Source organism: Octodon degus, unplaced genomic scaffold, assembly GCF_000260255.1.
Source record: "Octodon degus isolate 3935 unplaced genomic scaffold, OctDeg1.0 scaffold00061, whole genome shotgun sequence".
Lineage (NCBI taxonomy): Eukaryota > Metazoa > Chordata > Mammalia > Rodentia > Octodontidae > Octodon > Octodon degus.
This window is the reverse complement of record NW_004524637.1, coordinates 5228311-5245727: the sequence shown is the minus strand read 5'-3', so window position 1 is coordinate 5245727 and position 17417 is coordinate 5228311.

Genomic DNA, 17417 nt, shown 5'->3' with positions numbered 1-17417 from the left:
AAATATATATTATTGAGATCTCCAGGGAGTATTTTCCTAATGGTTTTTAAATTAGTTGAAAAATATTCTGCTCAAATAATTCTAGAACTTACTGTACTATCCACTATATAAGCATTTTGGATTCATCAAACATGTTAGTGAATTGTAAACAAAGCTATTCATTTGGCTTAAACCAGAATTTATTAAATATATAGGATTTACTAAATAGCATTGCAGTTTGCTGGAAATCACATGCTAAAAACTGTTTAGGAAGCTTTCAGCTTTAAAGTATGGCAACAGAAAATTATGGATTACTGAGTAGACATAGCGAAATATCTCTATCAACTCATTAGTGGAAGAGACATGCAATTGAAATTCTAGCAAGAAATAAAATTCAGGCTACATCTTGTATAAAATGAGATACTTTTGTCTCAGAAGAATTCTTTTCCTTTGCTTCGAGGCCCACCCTAGGGATGCTAACACAAATCCTGAGAGTGAACTGAGCTCCATTAGAGAAGATCATGTCCCAGAGAAGCCGCTTGGAAGGACACAGTCTGGAGCAATCACAAGGAAATGAGAGATTGCAGAGACAGCTGCACCCCAGGAAGGGAGATCTGAACAGGAGTCGGCATGAGGAGACCTAAATCAAGACCAAAAGAGAGCAACTGGGTCGACTAGGACTTCCAGTCCTAGTTTTTAGAGGAGTCTCCACACTGATTTCCACAGTGGTTGCACCAGTCTACACTCCCACTAATAGTAGAGAAGGCCCCATTTTTCCCTCACAGTCCCTCCAGCATTTGTTATTGGCTGATTTCTTGATGACAGTCATTCTTCCTGGGCTGAGATGGAATCTCAGTGTTTTAATTTGCATCTCTGAAATGACCAGTGAAGTTGGACACTTTTTCATGCATTTATTTGCCATCTTATTTTTCATTTGAGAAGTGCATATTCATCTCTGATGCCCATTTTTGGATTGATCTTTAATTTTGGGAGGGAAGACTTTTTTTTTCCAGTTCTTTATATGTTCTAGATAGAAGCCATTTGTCTGATGGATTGTAGGCTAAAATTCTCTCATAGTCCATGGGTTATAGTTTCACTTCATTGGTGAGGTTTTTTTTTTTTTTTTTGATGTGCAAATGTTTTATTTTATTTTTATTTATTTATTTATTATTTTTAAGAATATATATTTATTTTAATAAAAATATTAGCAATGCAACAGTTTCAAAGGCGGTTAATAGAACAGTATGAGATTTTCCTGCAGTTTGGGTCTCGTTCATGAAATTTCTGCCTGCACCTCTGTCGTCAAGATTTCTACCTAATGTGTCTTCTAGTAGGTTTAATGTTTCTGTTTTAATATTTAGATATTTCATCCATTTTGACTTTAGTTTAGTGCATGGTGATAGACGTGGGCCTAACTTTAGTCTCTGGCTTGCAGAGAGCCAAGTTTTCCAGCACTATTTATTAGAGGCTGTGTTTCTCCCAATGAATATACCTGGACCATTTGACAAAGATAAGGTTGCTGACTGTGTTTGCAGCTGTCTCTGCATCTTCTACTCTGCTTCCCTGACCTACATATTCGTGGTTTTGCCAGTACCATTCTGATTTTATCACAGTAGCTTTGCAGTATAAATTCAAGGCAGTGATGCCTCCTGCCCTACTGTAGTATCTTCTGTTTCCAAATGGATTTTAAGAGTATGTTCTTTAGTTATATGAGGAATGCTAATGGTATTTTTATTCAGATTGTATTAAATCTGTACAACAATTTTTGGAGAATGGTCATTTTCACAATGTTGGTTCTTTCTATCCGCGGACAAGGAGTATCTTTCCACTTTTTGATATCCATTTTAGTTGCCTTTTTCAGAGTACTAGCTATGAAACATAAAAATCTTTTACCTCCTTTGTTAGATTGATTCCTAAATATTTCTGATTTTTTTGATGTTATTTTGAAGGGTGTGTAATTTCTCTCTCAGTGAATGTGTGGTTTGGGTAAAAGAATGCTATGGCTTTTTGAGTGTTGGTTTTATGTCCAGCTATTCTACTAAATTTGGTTGTTAAAACTAGAAATCTTTTGATAGAATTTTTGGGGTTTTCTGCATAGATAATAATGACATCTGCAAATAATGACAATTTAACTTACTCATTTCCTATCCTTAATCTTTGCATTTCTCTCTCATCTAATTGCGGAGGTTAATGTTTCTAGAACTATATTGACTAGGAGTGGTGATAATAGACATCTGTGTCTTGCACCTAATTTTAAAATGAAGGCTTTCAGTTTTTGTCTATTTAGTATGTTATTGGTTGTTGGTTTGTCATAGATGGCTTTTATCAGATTGAGGTAATGATCATCTTTGCTGATTTTCCTGTAAGATTTCTATTGTGAATGAATGTTAGAGTTTGTCAAAAGACTTTTCTCCATCTATTGAGATGATCATAGAATTATTGTCTTTGATTTTTATGATGTGATATATTACATTTATTGATTTGCATATTTTGAACCATCCCTGAATTCCTGGGATGAATCTCATTTGGTCCTGGTATATAATGCAATTCTCTCTCTCTCTCTCTCTCTCTCTCTCTCTCTCTCTCTCTCTCTCTCTCTCTCTCTCCCTCTGCTGATCAAAAGTGAGACCCTGCACTTGTCAGACAGACACTACTTATGCCACTGAGTATGTCCCCTGCCACCAGTTCTTCTGGTCGTATCTTTCTCTTCTTTTTGGTCCCATTGTAATACTTGCCTTCAGTACAGTTTAGAGAGTATTACTTTGAGTAGTGTTGACATTAAAACTTTTCTAAATTTCACTCAGAATTCAGCACTGAAACTGTTAAGAACTAGCTTTTTTCTATATGTGAGTTTTGCATTAGATTTTCAACCTCATTAGTAGATATTGGATTATTCAGAATTTTAATACTGTCTTCATTCAGCTTCAGTAATTCATATCTATCTAGGAATCTGTGTGTTTTCTGTGTTTCCCATCTTCTGAGAGTAAACATGTTCCAAGTGGATTTTGATGATCTAAATTTTTACAGTATTTGTAGTGATTTCAACTTTTTCATTCCTCAATGCATAAATTTGAATAGATTCTTTCCTTCTTAGATAAGGTTGGCTATGAGTTTATCAATTTTATTTATTCTTTTAGAGAACCAACACTTTGATTTATTATTGTTTGTAATGTTTTCTTAATCTTCATTGTGTTAATTTCTACACTGACCTTTATAATTTTCTCCTCTATGTGGGATTTAGGTTTGTCTGGTGCTTATTTTTTTTTTAAAAGCTTGAATTTCAACATTAGGTTGTTTATTTATGCTCATTCTGTTTTCCAAATGTGAGAATTCAAAACTATAAATTTCCCTCTTAGGACTGCCTTCATTGCATCCCCATAAGTTCTGCTAGGCTGTATATACTTTCTTGTTTAGTTGTAGGTATTGTTTAATTTCATCTGTTGCTTTATTTCATTGGTTGCTTAAGAGGGTGCTATTTAATTTCAATGTGCTTATGGATTATTTGCAGTTTCTTTTGCCATTAATTCCAATTTCACTGCACTATGGTCAGACAATATGCATGGATGACTTCTCATTCATTTGCATTTGCTTAAGCATGCAGAAAGGGCTAGTACATGGTCTATTTTAGAGAACATCTCATCTGAAGATGAGAAGAATGTACATTCTTAGATGTCAGGTAGAACACTAAAAACATCTGCTAAGTCCATTTGTTCACAGGTTTGGTTTAATTCTGATAATCCTACCTTCCCAATTTCTAAAGCATGAAGTTACTATTTGGCTGAGCACTCAGTCCTTCGGTACTGGGCTGTGGTTGTGATTATGATTGTGTAAATCCATACAATCACAGTGTTATTATACAAAGGATAAAAGCCAAGTATAATGCGCATGCCATCCTAGTTAAGGTAGTTCAATTATTAATAACCACAGTTTCAAGTATAGCTTAACTACTGACAAACTATGGTAGCCTTTAACCTGCCAACAGGGTGAGGGATGTCCTTGGTGGCACAGCACCTGCCTGGCAAGTGTGAGGTCCTGAGTTTGACTCCTGGCACCAATGCCCACAGAATTAAGCCAAAACAAAAACTGCTGCCTCCAACCACAGAAGCAAACTGTAAAGTTATGCATCAAAATCAAACATATACCATGTACTTGCATGTACATTTTCCTCTCTCTGGTGAGAAGGGGGTTAAGATGGGTAGAAGACAGAATACAGCAGTGAATGAGGTCAAATGTAGCTGAGTCAAGGTTGGAAGCCAAAGCTTGATGACCCGAGTTTTAGGAAACTGGACGACATGGGAGGGAAAGAATGAAAATGCAAAAGAGTAGAAACAGAAGAGACAATGTTTACTCACTTGAAAGTTAAATACAAAAAATGTTAAGAACAAAAAAAGATCAAAAGGAGAAATTTTAACAAGATAGGTAAGAAACCTAAATAGTGTAAAAAAAAGAAGGAAGAAAGAGAAGGTGATTGGAAAAGAAAAGAAGAAAAGAAAGAAATATTTAGATCTGAGAAATAGAGGAGAGAACAGTAACAGCTAAAAAAACTAACAAGAAAATACAAGACAAAACATGATGACCTCCAACCAGTCAGCAAAGTGACAGCCAATCAGACAAACAAGGGAGAATAAAAGTAGCAAATGCTCCTGTTCACAGCTCACAGCTCACAGCTCTGTCACAGTGTCCATGTCAGATCCCAGACATGTGCTGTGGCCTCCAGCCCAGGTTGCCATGGGAACTGCACTGTGTGTAGAGCTGACCTTGGTCCCCAGACGTGGGGGCTGCAGCCGGCCTTCTGCTGGCCCCATTGCTGGTTCCCTGTTGCTGCTTCAAACACTTTCATGTTTCTGGTCTCAAACACTTTCATGTTGATTAGTCCATCTGTCTGGTTGGAGCAGGTGCCCTCCCTCTCCCCCCAAAGGCATGTGAACGCCCGTCCGGCTGGGCAGGCCTGTCCTGGGTCCCAGCATTCCTGTTGGTTTGCCTGCCAAAGGTATGTATCATTTTTGTCTTTTTTAGACAGGGTTTTGCTACGCAGTTCTGGCTGGCCTTGAACTCGTTTTGTAGCCCAGGGTGGCCTGGAACTTGCAATGATCCTCCTGCATGCTGGAATTATAGGTATGTGTCACCATGTATAGCCATAAGTTCTGAATTAAAGGACACTGTAATTTTATATAAAATGATAAGTATAGGCCTTGCTGGACAGGTGACATTTGAACAAAGTGGGGAAGGAGGTATGGGAGGTAACCGTGCTGTATCTGGTGAAGAAAATCCTAAGCAGAGGAAACAGGCCTGACAGAGTTACCAAGGCAGGAGTATGTCCCAGAAATCCAGACATCAAGAGATCAGTACAGCTATAGAAGAAGAAGCAAAGAGCCGAGTAACTGGGTGAGGCTGGGGAGGAGAGGGTGGTGACAGAGATCACGTCCAGGCCCAGGAGCCATTTGAAGCACTCTGACTTTTATCCTGTAGGAGCTGGACGCCAAAAGAAGGTCTGGAACTGAGGAACACATGGGCGTTGCAAGGATGCGCTGGACGCGGAGTGACCAGCAGAACGCAAGGTGGAAGCGGAGCCCACAGGAAGCCGACGTCACAGTCAGGTGAGAGACAATGGTGGCCAGAAAGGGCTGCAGCTGTGAAGGTGGACGGCCAGCCACATTTATGTGGGAGGTAGAGCCAAAAGAATTTCCTGAGAGACTGAGTAAAGAATATGAGAAGCAAACCTACTCAAGGAACATTCCAAGGTGTTGGCTTTGAGAAATAAGAATAACTGTACACGCCTGGTGGACTCTTATTCCCCTAGATTGCCAGCTGTTCGCCCCAGTCAGAAAGGTTGCAGTTAAGTGCTATTTAGCATGCAGTGCTGCGCCCAAGCTTGTAACACCTAAAGAAAATCTCCTTGTGTGCTTTTTCTCTGACGTTCTATGATCGTTTTGTCTTGTTTTAATGTATTTAGTACAGGGTCTATAGGGTCTCGCTACACAGGTCGGAGGGTCTCACTGATCCTCCTGTTTTCAGTCTCCCAAGTGCTGGGATTACAGGGGCGCCCCACCACGCCCAGTCGCAATCGCGGTCTCAGTGCGCATGGGGGTGGGGCCGGCACAGCACTCCGGAGATCAAACCCCGACCCTTGCACCTGCCTAAGCAGGCGCTTTAGTCCGTGAGCTATCTGGCTGGCCCTGTAATCTTTTGAGTACACTTCATGCAAAGACCCAAAGCCATTCTGTAGCAACTGGAGAACTTCCCTGCTGGCACGCTGATGTGCCGGCACGTGACAGGAGCTCAGGGTTGGACTTTCACCAGGGTCCGCCTGCACTAGCGTGGAGAGACAGCGTCCAGAAGTGGGGCGTAGCAGGGGGCGCAAGAGCCCACATGGGCTTTGTAATCAAGCCCTTGAAGGTTGCATTCCTGTTGTAGGCTTTATAAATTTAACTCTGGGTTCCTATTTGTTGTGTGTGTGTGTGTGTGTGTGTGTGTGTGTGTGTGTGTGCATGGTGTCAAACTCAGGACCTTGTGCTTGCCAGAAAGGCCTTATACTGCTGAACTGCCCCCTATTTGTAATATCAGGAGTATTATTTTGTTCGTGTAGTTTTTGTGCGAGTATTTTTTTAAAGAGAATATAAAATATTTTTTAAAGTAGAAATGATATGGAATTTCATTAAAAATGATAGAAATTCAACAATGGCTGTTATATTTTGTATTGTCTTCAGATTAGTTCTTCAGATTACCAGATATAAGCATGCAAAACTATTCAAAACATTAAAAAGAAAAAAAATTAAGCATTAGCTGTTCCTTTCAATAGGCCAGCAGAAATGAGCAGTGCAATTATTCAAGCTGTGATGTACACATCCATATATATGTATATATACATATTTCCCTTCCTTCTTTCTCTTCTCCTTTCCCTCATGCCAACTGTTCTTTCTCTTTGAAGTTTCTTTCCCGTCACAGTATCCATTGTATCTGAATCAATGCATAGCGGGTTCCAGAACCTTCTCATTCTCATTGTCTCCCCACCCTTCTAATTTCTCACCACCGACCATGTGAGCCCTTGCTGTCGCCTGCTTTAGTATCTTACACAAAACCCACTAAACCTGACTCCCTTGGTATTCCACTGAATTGGGCATCTGGCTTGTATCTTTCATTATTTACAAAAAGTTTTCTTGTCTAGATTTGCTAAAAATCCTTTTCCTTAAAATAGGTGTTCTACATTTTTATGCATAATTTTAATTTCTAATTCAACAGCCCTGGTGATTTATTTGGTTGTTCATATCTATTATGTGACACAAAGCAAGAAATTGAACATCTATTATTTGGAGAGGTGATATCATTATTAGTAATTACAGGTCTTCTACAAACAATGGAAGCTGAAGTTTACTGTGTTCAAAAGCTTATGGATGCCCTTTAATGGGCAAGAGAATAAAGTTTATAAATTCTATAAAACTTTCAGTTAAAATGTTATGGGCAAAATTCTAATTACACTTGAGCTAACGACTTCCAACTTAAACATCCATTCACTTACGTTATCTTTGACTGGAAGTACGCTATTGCCTCTCTCAGGACTAATTAAGCCAACTCAGTATTTGGTTTGCTAGCTAATGTGTGCTCCTCATATGGTCCACATAGGTGCAGACCTGACGAATGTTTGGATAAAAGAAAAGGATCTGGGCTTTTTTTGTTTCTTTGTTTGTTTGGCAGAACCGGGGATTGAACTCAGGCCCTTGTGCTTGCCAGGGAAGCGCTTATTCCACTGAGCCATCTAAGAAAAGGGTCTGGGAGAAGAAATTAAGTGTGGGAATAATAGATAGCTTCTGCTAAAGTCAGCAATTGAAAGATGCACTTTAAAAATCTCAGTCCAGGGGCTGGGGAGATAGCTCAGCTGTCTAAGTGTCTGCCTGGCAAGCACAGGGACTGGGGTTCAATCCCTGGCACTGCACACCATGCCAGCCACCAAGCTTGGGCATGACCCCAGTGTTGGGGATGCTGAGACAAGAGGATCACTTTGAGTCTGAGCTGGGTAGTGAAACTCTGTACCAAATACATAAAATTAAAAAAAAAAATTCAGTCCAGGTCTTAATTTTCCTAGCCTCAAGGTCAATCTATCAACTTCAAAAGAAAAGCAAGGCTGCTCAACTCAGAGTTACTACCAAATGTCTTCCTGTTTTCTTTCTCTGTTTTAATTGTTGACAATGACACAGTTCTGGATGGATACTGGAATTATTTCTAAATAGATTTATTCAAGTCTTTGGTCTATCCTGGCATGTCACTTCTGGTTTCTTCCTGCAAGACAAAATTGTTAACATAAACCTTACAGAGATGCTATAAGAATATTCTTCAACTCTGTAAATACTTAGCTAACATACCAGTTAGTTGTTCAGTAAGAATCAAGTAAGAAGATAAACGATATGCATTGCATCAATTCTATCCTAAATTAAAGAGTCCTGGATATCCAAAACATTATGTTTGGGCAATAGTGACTCACACAATACTATGGGAAATTTCATTCAGAAATTTCAGTAAAGGGAATAATTTCAAATGGTATGTGATATATGAATCTAATTACTTAGAGGGATATATATTTAAAAACCACTAATGCATATTTGGTTGCATTATTAGGTACAAGAAAAGCAGTAAGGATTTCTGTGTTACTATTTCCCACACAAAGAGAAAGGAAGTCAACAGACATTGATATCTTTATGAATCAGAATAAATTGATTAAAAACTTATTTTAGAGTTCCTGAGGGCACAATGAAATTTCAGTGGCTAGACAGTCCATTATATAGGTGATTCTCCTGCTGGTTATACTCCTTTAAATGAATACTTTTTATACAGTTCCTCTTACAAGCTGGAAACAAAAGAAAATCCATGATAATAACATGGCATGCACTTTATTTTCTAAGGAAAAAAAACCTTGTGTTTAAGTACTTAAGGAAAGTCTGTGTAGACCTCTTCCACTGCTTATTTAAATAACATTATTTTACTCACTGTCATCATATTTTCATGGCCATATTGCTTTTATTTTTTTTCTCCTTACATTTTGGCTCATTCCACTATCATTATTTTTCTTAATGAGCTTTTGCAAGAGAATTAAAATTTAAAGCTGCAGCTATCCCCACTCTACTTGATTTAATCTTGAGTTTACTGTAGTCTGCCTTCATATGGCCCATGCAAAGCTTATGTATGGAGAATATCATCATGTCTGCTTGCCAAAGTACGCTTGTGATATTTCTCATACAGCAAGGTGAACAGAAGCAGCTCAATCTCATCTTCAAGGAAGTGAACACATTCAGGAAACATGAATTTTACCCTCAGCACAAATAAGTTATTTACAGATTTTTGACCAAATAAAGTTACAATTTTTATTAGCATAATGTTAAGCCATTTAACTGGTATCTTTCACTGAAAAGTAAACTATGCTTGGCAGAAAATATTAAGTTTGGGAGGTACTAGTGCCAGGCACTCTGATTTGTTCTTCTAGTTCTGAATGATCAGCAAAAATTCTGCGAGGAAATTCCAGGATAAGCAGGCAAAATTGAAAGATGACATCTGGTACATCCTTGTTGTCACTGCAGAGAACATGTAGTTGAGATGCCCATTGACACATTGTTTCATAAAAGCCGTGTGTGCAGCAGTGTTACTGGCTGAGAGTCTTACCAGGCTCACTTTAAAGTAGTCCTCATGCTTCGTAAAGTTTGCAAAGCTGCAGTCCGAACCAATTGAGATTACTTGCTTGGTAGGTTTGGTGTTCTTCTAGAGTTCAAAGCCAGACTTCTTGATGAGTATCACATCAGGGAAAGATTGAGTGTGCTCAGGATTACAGACCAAGTACCAGATCAGAATAGAAAAGGAAGTAGGAACTCACACAGGAGTAGATAGACTTTAGATGTCAGAGTAGGAGAAAGTTCTAAACTCAATGCAGAGAGATAAAGTTTCATCACAAAGTACAAATGCCTTTGTTCTACATGCTCAAGTTAGAGTTGAGGCGGGTTCCCAAGAGCCGGGGCCCATGAGCCTTTGACCACAAGGTCAGAGTCTTGAGTGTAGAGCTATGAAGAATGTCCTCTTCATTTGACAAGCAAGTTTTCCTCCTGGGCTGTGGCTTTTAGTTACTTCAATTCACTCTCTATTGTAGAATGTAGTTCAGGTAAATGGTTCTCCAACTGCTGTGAACATTAGAGTCCTCCGGCGGATCTGTTAAAACAGCGTCTGTTGGATCCCAGCCCAACGTTCAGATTCAGGAGCTGGAGTGTGGCATGGGTCCATGTCTTTGCCTTCCCGACAAGCTGCTGGGAAGACCTCTGCTGCTGTTCTGGGATCTCACGTTCAGAAGACATTGTGGTTTGAAATGACTGTAGTTTACACTGAGATGACATACTTTGCCTGTACTAGGGAGAAGATTTTTTTCATGCACAAATAACTTCTTTTCTTGGTTCTCATCTCCTGCCCTTTTATGTTGAAATTTTTATGATATCTGTGAGCTAAATATGAGATAGATTGGTGCTGAGATGCTCAAGCAAAGGGAGAGCCTACCTGTCATAGCATGATAATCAGACACCATGTGCAATCAGTAGGGCAGAGGACCATCATGGGGTGACAATTCCACCTCAGCAACTGAGCCCACAAGCACAGTTCTGAAAGCTGCCCAAAATGCGAGGTAATAAGTACACAGAAACAGCTGACTCATGTTCATAGATGTAGCAGCAAGAAAAAGCATGGCTGTCATGCTGACAGCAATTAGAGTGAGATTGCCTTCCTATTTATGACTTTTTCAAGACTGTTACAGAGTTGAGATGACCAAGAACCAAGGTGTGGAAGTGCAAAGAAATGACAGTGAACTGAAATGCAAGAAATATAGGCATATGCTTGGCTGGAGAAGAGGCGGCAAGACAATAACCACTAGAGTTAAACTGAAGGAATGTACCAAGGCTAAGGAGCAAAGTCAAGTTCTAGAGAAACATTGGAATTTCCTGGACTGAACTCTCTTATGAGCCTTCATGACCTGAATCCCATCAAGACACCACAAGAAAAGGCCATAAAAATCCCTAGGAAGTGAAATTTCCATTGAAATCTGGAGTCAAATTGAATAGTACTCATGCAAGAAAGACAAATAAGCATTTCCATATCCTTTTTAATCATCTCCCCTACAAAAACACTTCTTATAAAGGACAGAAAAAGATCAGTTAAATGTTTTTAATCTCACAAAAAGTCAGGGATAAAATTTTTCATTAACACTATATATGATCATGATAAAATGCATCATTTTCTACTAGGATCAGGAAGAAGATATGTCTGTCTTTTCTCATTATTTCCTTGAACACACTGAATAACTGAGCAATGATTTAATGAAAAGACAAAGGACATGGATTGAAAAAAAACCTCCACACTACATATTTCTTATAAAGGACTTTTATCTAAAATACATAAAAATTCTCAGAATATAGCAATAACAAATATTAAAAATGGAACATATACCTGAATAGCGATTTAATCAATAAGATACATGAGAAAATGATACAGATTTTCAGGAGAGGAAAGGACAAATTATATTTTATGCATGAATAGTGAGGCATAAAGAAAACTAGAAAATGCAAGTTAAAACGTAATGCAATATCAATACATAACTTTTAGGGTGTTCTAAAATGCTGGAAAAGAAATAACAAAATTGTATTAGCAAGCAAAATTCTTTCTACTGAGAAAAGTTCAGTTGTATTTAGCTTCACTGAAACAGTCTTGCAAAACTTAAAGAATAAATCATACAGCATTCCATGAACACTTTGGGAAAGGACAGGACACTGCACAGATCACTCAGTGAGAGCAGCAGCGTCTCTATACCTAAGCCTGACAAATATCACAGTCACCGAGAGTAACAATCCTATTCAGTGTGGACAGAAAAATCCTTAATGGAGTATTAGTAAACCAAACCTAGTAGCACATAAAAAGCATTATCAAGGTCATGTAGGACATATGTTAGGAATGCAAAATGCTTCAATATTGAAGGATTAATTTTAATATGTAGTATATTTATGGGGCAAATTAAAATGACTTAATCATCTCAATTGGCATGGAAAGAGCATTTTATAAAATGAAACATCAGTTTATAGTTTTAAAGGCAACCCAAACAGGGATGGGGAGATAACTCATGGTCTAAGTACCCACCTGGCAAGCCCAAGGGGCTGGGTTTGATGTCTGGTACTGCATGCTGAGCTGGCCCCAGAGCTCTGGGCAAACCATCTGGGCCCTAAAACTAGGTGTAGTAGCACATGCCTGTAATTCCAGTATTGGGGAGGCTAAAACAGGAGGATCACTAGGTGTGAGAGCTGCATAGCAAGACCTGGTACCAAAAAAATATACAAATACATAGATTAAAAAGAAATAAAATAAAATCAAAACCATAAAACCACTCTGAACAAACTTTGAATAGAAGAGACCTTGCTTAACCTAATAAAAGGCTTTTCTGAAATGCCAATAGTAATTATTATGCATAATGGTGAAAGTCTGTGTGCTTTCCCCATAAAATCAGGAAAAAGACAAATGAATACACTTTCACTATTCCTGTTTGTTATTGTCCTGGAGAACTTAGTCTGTGCAGTAAGAGAAGAAGAGATAAAATAAATACTCAGATCAGAAAATAAGAAGGAGGACATTATTTATTGGCACATGATATGATTTTGTGTATAGAAAATTCTGAGAAATTCACCAAAAATGTTAGGATTAGTAAATAAATGTTATAAGTAGGAGGAGATAAGATAAATAAATAGGAATTAATATTAATTCATTACATGTATGACAGAAAAAAATAAGCTAAACAAAACTATATTTAATGTAAATAATAAAATTTGAATAAAAATATACATCAAGCTGAGCATGCTGGTATGTACATACTTATAATCTCACACTCTGGGAGGCTGAGGCAGGATCATTGCCCTTTGGAGGCTACTCTGGGCAACCTACCACTTTAGCAAGACCTTGTGTCAAATTCAAAAATTAAAAAAGAAGGCTTGGCTGTGCCTTAGATGCTGGACTGCGTTCAATCCCCGGTCCTGCAAACAAAAATAAAGACCACGAGGAAATGAAATATCAATGTTATGGTTAGTCCACAAGTACCAATTACAATAATAAACTGGGCTTGATCTAAATCTTATACCCTATACAAAAATCAGCTAAAAATGAATTGTGAATGATAAATGAATCATTTAAGTCATTAAAATTTAAATATAGAAATCTATGACTTATAGGAAGTGGAGGAGAAATTTTTCAAGATCTGGGACTAGACCAAGGTCCCAGAGTACCCCTAAGAGACAATTCAAAGAAGAAAGAAATCAGTAACTTGGAATATCACACAGTCTAAAATGGTGCCCAGAGTCTCACATACTTAATTAATGGCAGACTTCCTCTTAGGTGGCAGGGTCTGTCTTTGGGATGTGGTTCCCTGGGGCTGGCCTAGGCTCTTTCCTTCACCCTGCATCCTGCCCACCATGAGGTGAGCAGCTTACCCCAAAGACCCTTCCAGCAGGCCTTGCTGCCTTGGAGTCAGTCAGTTACAGACTAAAATCCTAAAGCAAAGTAAACCTCTTCTCTTTTAAGCTGCAGGGGTCAGGTAAGGCATCTCAGTGACAAGAAGGTGACTGGGCTAAGGCTGTCATCAAAACTGACAAGTTTTCTTTGTGAAAGGTCACTTTAACTACAAGCTACCAAGAGGGAAAGATGTACAAAGATGTAATGAAGGACTAGCATGTACAGTACAAAGAAGAATGATAAAAAGCTTAACTGAAAATAATCCTCAATTTCATTTGAAACCAGAAGAGACACAGAAGATCAAAAGCAACCCTGGGAAACAAAAGAAAGGAGGAGGCGCTGCAATTCCTGACCTGAAATTATACTATAAAGCTATTGTGATAAAATCAGCATGGTACTGAAAGAAACAAACATGAGGATCACTGGAACAGAAGACCCAGACCTGGCTGCAAGTACTCTCAGCCAACTTGTCTTTGATAAATGGGCCAAACATGCTCACTAGAAGAAAGAGAGCCTCCTTAGTAAATGTCACTGGATGAAATAACTCAGCGGCCTCAAGTACCAGCTTAGACATGCATAGGCAAGCATGCAGGGACTATGATATGATCACTGGCACCATATGCCAAGTCATCCCTGTCCCTAGGTTCTGCTGATCTGGCCAAAAAAGAAAAAAAAAAAACTGGTGCTGTAAAAACTGGTTTTCCACATACCTATTACCATGCACAAAGCTACAGTCAAAATAGATCAAAGATTTAAGCATTAAAACAGAAACACTAAATCTTCTAAAGGAAAATGTGGGTAGAAATCTTAAAGACATAGGGTAGGTAGAGAGTTCATGAACAAAAACAAAACTACCCAGGAAATACTTCAAAGAATCAACAACTGGGATCTCACCTTTTGAAAAGTTTCTGCACTTCAAAGCAAATCTCCAACAGTGCTAAAAGAAAACAAACTAAGAAAAAAAAATTATAGCTGACCATCCCTCCAATAAAGGCCTTCTATCTAGAACATATAGAGAATTAAATAATGTGTGTCCATTTAAAAACCATTATATTCACTACAAAAAATACATTTTATATGACTTTCTGAGTTCAAGTTCAAAAAAGTTGAAAATAATCAATATTCATAAACCCAGAGCATTTGTTGCATTGTGGGATCAGGATTGCATGCTGAGGAGCACAAAGAATGTGTGTGTAGCACCTCCTCAGGATGAACGTAATTGTTACACATTGCAAATGTGAACCAGAATTTTTCAGAAAGTGTTTTGGGTTTCTTTTCCCATTGCTCATTCTTTTTTCTTAGCATTGAGTTGTTAAAATTCCTTTTATATTTTGGATATTAATCCCCTATCAGAGTTCTAAATTATAAGTATTTTCTTTCATTCCATAGATTGTATCTTCAGTGTTGCTTATTTCCTTTGTGCACAGAGCTTTTTAATTAATTAATTAAGTTTCTTAGTGCATTTCAGGCACACATAATGATCACATTCATCATAGAGAATTAATACTTCTACTTGATATACCTTCATTCTGTTTTCCTTTCTCTTATCCTCTCTTCAACCCTACTTCCCCTTCTTATTTATAAGAGCTTTGTTTCAATTTTTCTTCTTTACTCATTTTTTTTCTTTTGCTTCCTTCATTTCCATCTCCCTTCTCTCTTGTTCCACTTCCCATTTGAATATTTTCTTCCTATTTATAGTATATAGTAGACATTTTGGTCTTTATGTACACTTTTGGTTTCTCACAACGGAGAAACAATGCAGTATTTTTAGACATATGTCCAATTTATTTCACTTAAGAGTATGGCATAAAAGTGCAGCTATTTACCTACAAATGTCTCATGCTTGTCCTTCATTGTGGCTGAGTAGTACGTCATTGCATTAAAAAAAATCATGTCTTGCTTACCCATTCGTCATTTGGTAGGCATTTGGGCTTCTGCCAAGGTTTTGCTATCACAATCTGCACTGCTAGAAACGTGGGTGCATATATTGCTGTGGCATGATGCTTTCAGTTTTATCAGGAAAATATCACCAAGGGGAATGACTGCATCAAATGCAAACTCTAGTTTTAGTTATTTGAAAAATTTCCACACTGATTTCCACAGCAGTCTTCACTCCCATTAACAGCGGAGAAAGGTCCTCTCTTCCCCACACACCAGACCCACCAACTTTTGTGCTTGGTCGATTTCTTTCTTTTCTCTTATTAATTTTATTGAGAAAAAAATAGCAACGAGATAGTTTCAAAACAGGTTATTAGGACAATTACAATAATTAATACACTGCATATTGTTGTCTTCACAGTAGCTATTCAGAGTACAAGAGGCAGACATGATATCTTGTCTAAACTCTATTAGTATGAATCTTTCAATGGTACAGTCCATCTCATTTCTAGGTAGTATCTCCCTGCATGCATTGCAATGGGATATCAGCTCACCTTTTCAAAGGTATTATGATTATTAGAAATGTTTGTATGTAGGCATTATGATTTCTCTTATGTAAATACCTGAAAATAGAATTGTCTAGTTGTGGGACAAAAATATATTTAAGCTTGAAGGCATTGTCATTCATATAAAAATCTTGAAAATGAAAACTAACATTAAATGGCAAGAAGCAGAACAATGATAAATAAAATAAATTAATATAGAGAGTGGAACTGACAGATCCTGTGGATGGAGGGAGAAGTCACAGAGAAGAATTAAAAGGGTAGCGTGAAGAAGCTTGTGGGTGATGGCTCTGGAGTGTGAACACTTGTCAAAATATATCATATTTCATATTTTAAAATATTATTTATTTTACATGAACTTTAACTGAAAAATTTTTTACAAAGTTTGAATTATTTTGTAAAACTATTGATTTTTTATTTTAGAGGTATTTTATTTTAGTTTGCAGTGGCATATTCTACATTAAAGATTGTAATAGATCAAGAAGAAAATGATGGCTTTCATCATATACTCATCAAAGAAATGAGACTGAAATAATAATTATTTCTAAACAAATTAATCACAATTAAACAAATTAATCACAATTAGCATTCTATCAAATGATTTTTTCCTACAATTTAAATGCATTAACAGTTACACAGAAATACAAAAATAACAGTATATACTAATGATGTTTAAATCAGACTAACTATATTTGTCTCCTCCCATGTTTCCCATTCTTAATAGCATCATTTAAATAAACTCTGTCTTTGTTAAAAAAAATTAAAAAATTTGGGCCCCCCAAATTCAAAGACCCAGTTCACAAATGGCCATCTGAGATGAATACATACTTCTTAGAGGAAGAAATATAAATGGCAAGTGAGTATATGAAAAAATGTTCAGCATCATTAGTCATTTGAGAAAAGCAAATTAATGGCTAACATCATTAAGTCAGCCAATAGCAAATGCTGGAGAGGCTATGGAGAAAAATGAACCCTTCTGTGCTGTTCTTGGGAGTGCAGATTGGAACTGGCACTGTGGAAATCAGTGTGGAGATTCCTTCAAAAGCTAGGATTGGAGGTCCCATTAAAGCCAGCTATTCCCCTCCTGGGTATCTTTCCAGGAGAACTGAAAACCTTATACCACAGCGATATACGTGCATCCATGTTTATATCAGTACAATTTTTCATAGTTAAATCCTAGAAATAACACAGATGCCCATCAGCTGAGACATGGGCAGAGAAGATGTGGTATTTTTACACAATGGAATATTAATCAGCTATAAAACAGCATAAATTTGAGGTTTTTGTCAGTAAATGGATGCAACTAGAGAACACAGTCTTAAATGAAATAAATCAGACCCACATGTGCAGACATCATATTGTCTCCTTAGTGTGAGAAGCTCAAAGAGAAAATTGGAGTCTGAAGGTTACAATAGATATTGGGAAAAGGGAATGAACTTATTCAAAAGAGTTGAGGAGGAGGACAGGAGACCAAGTGGGGGAAAGAGA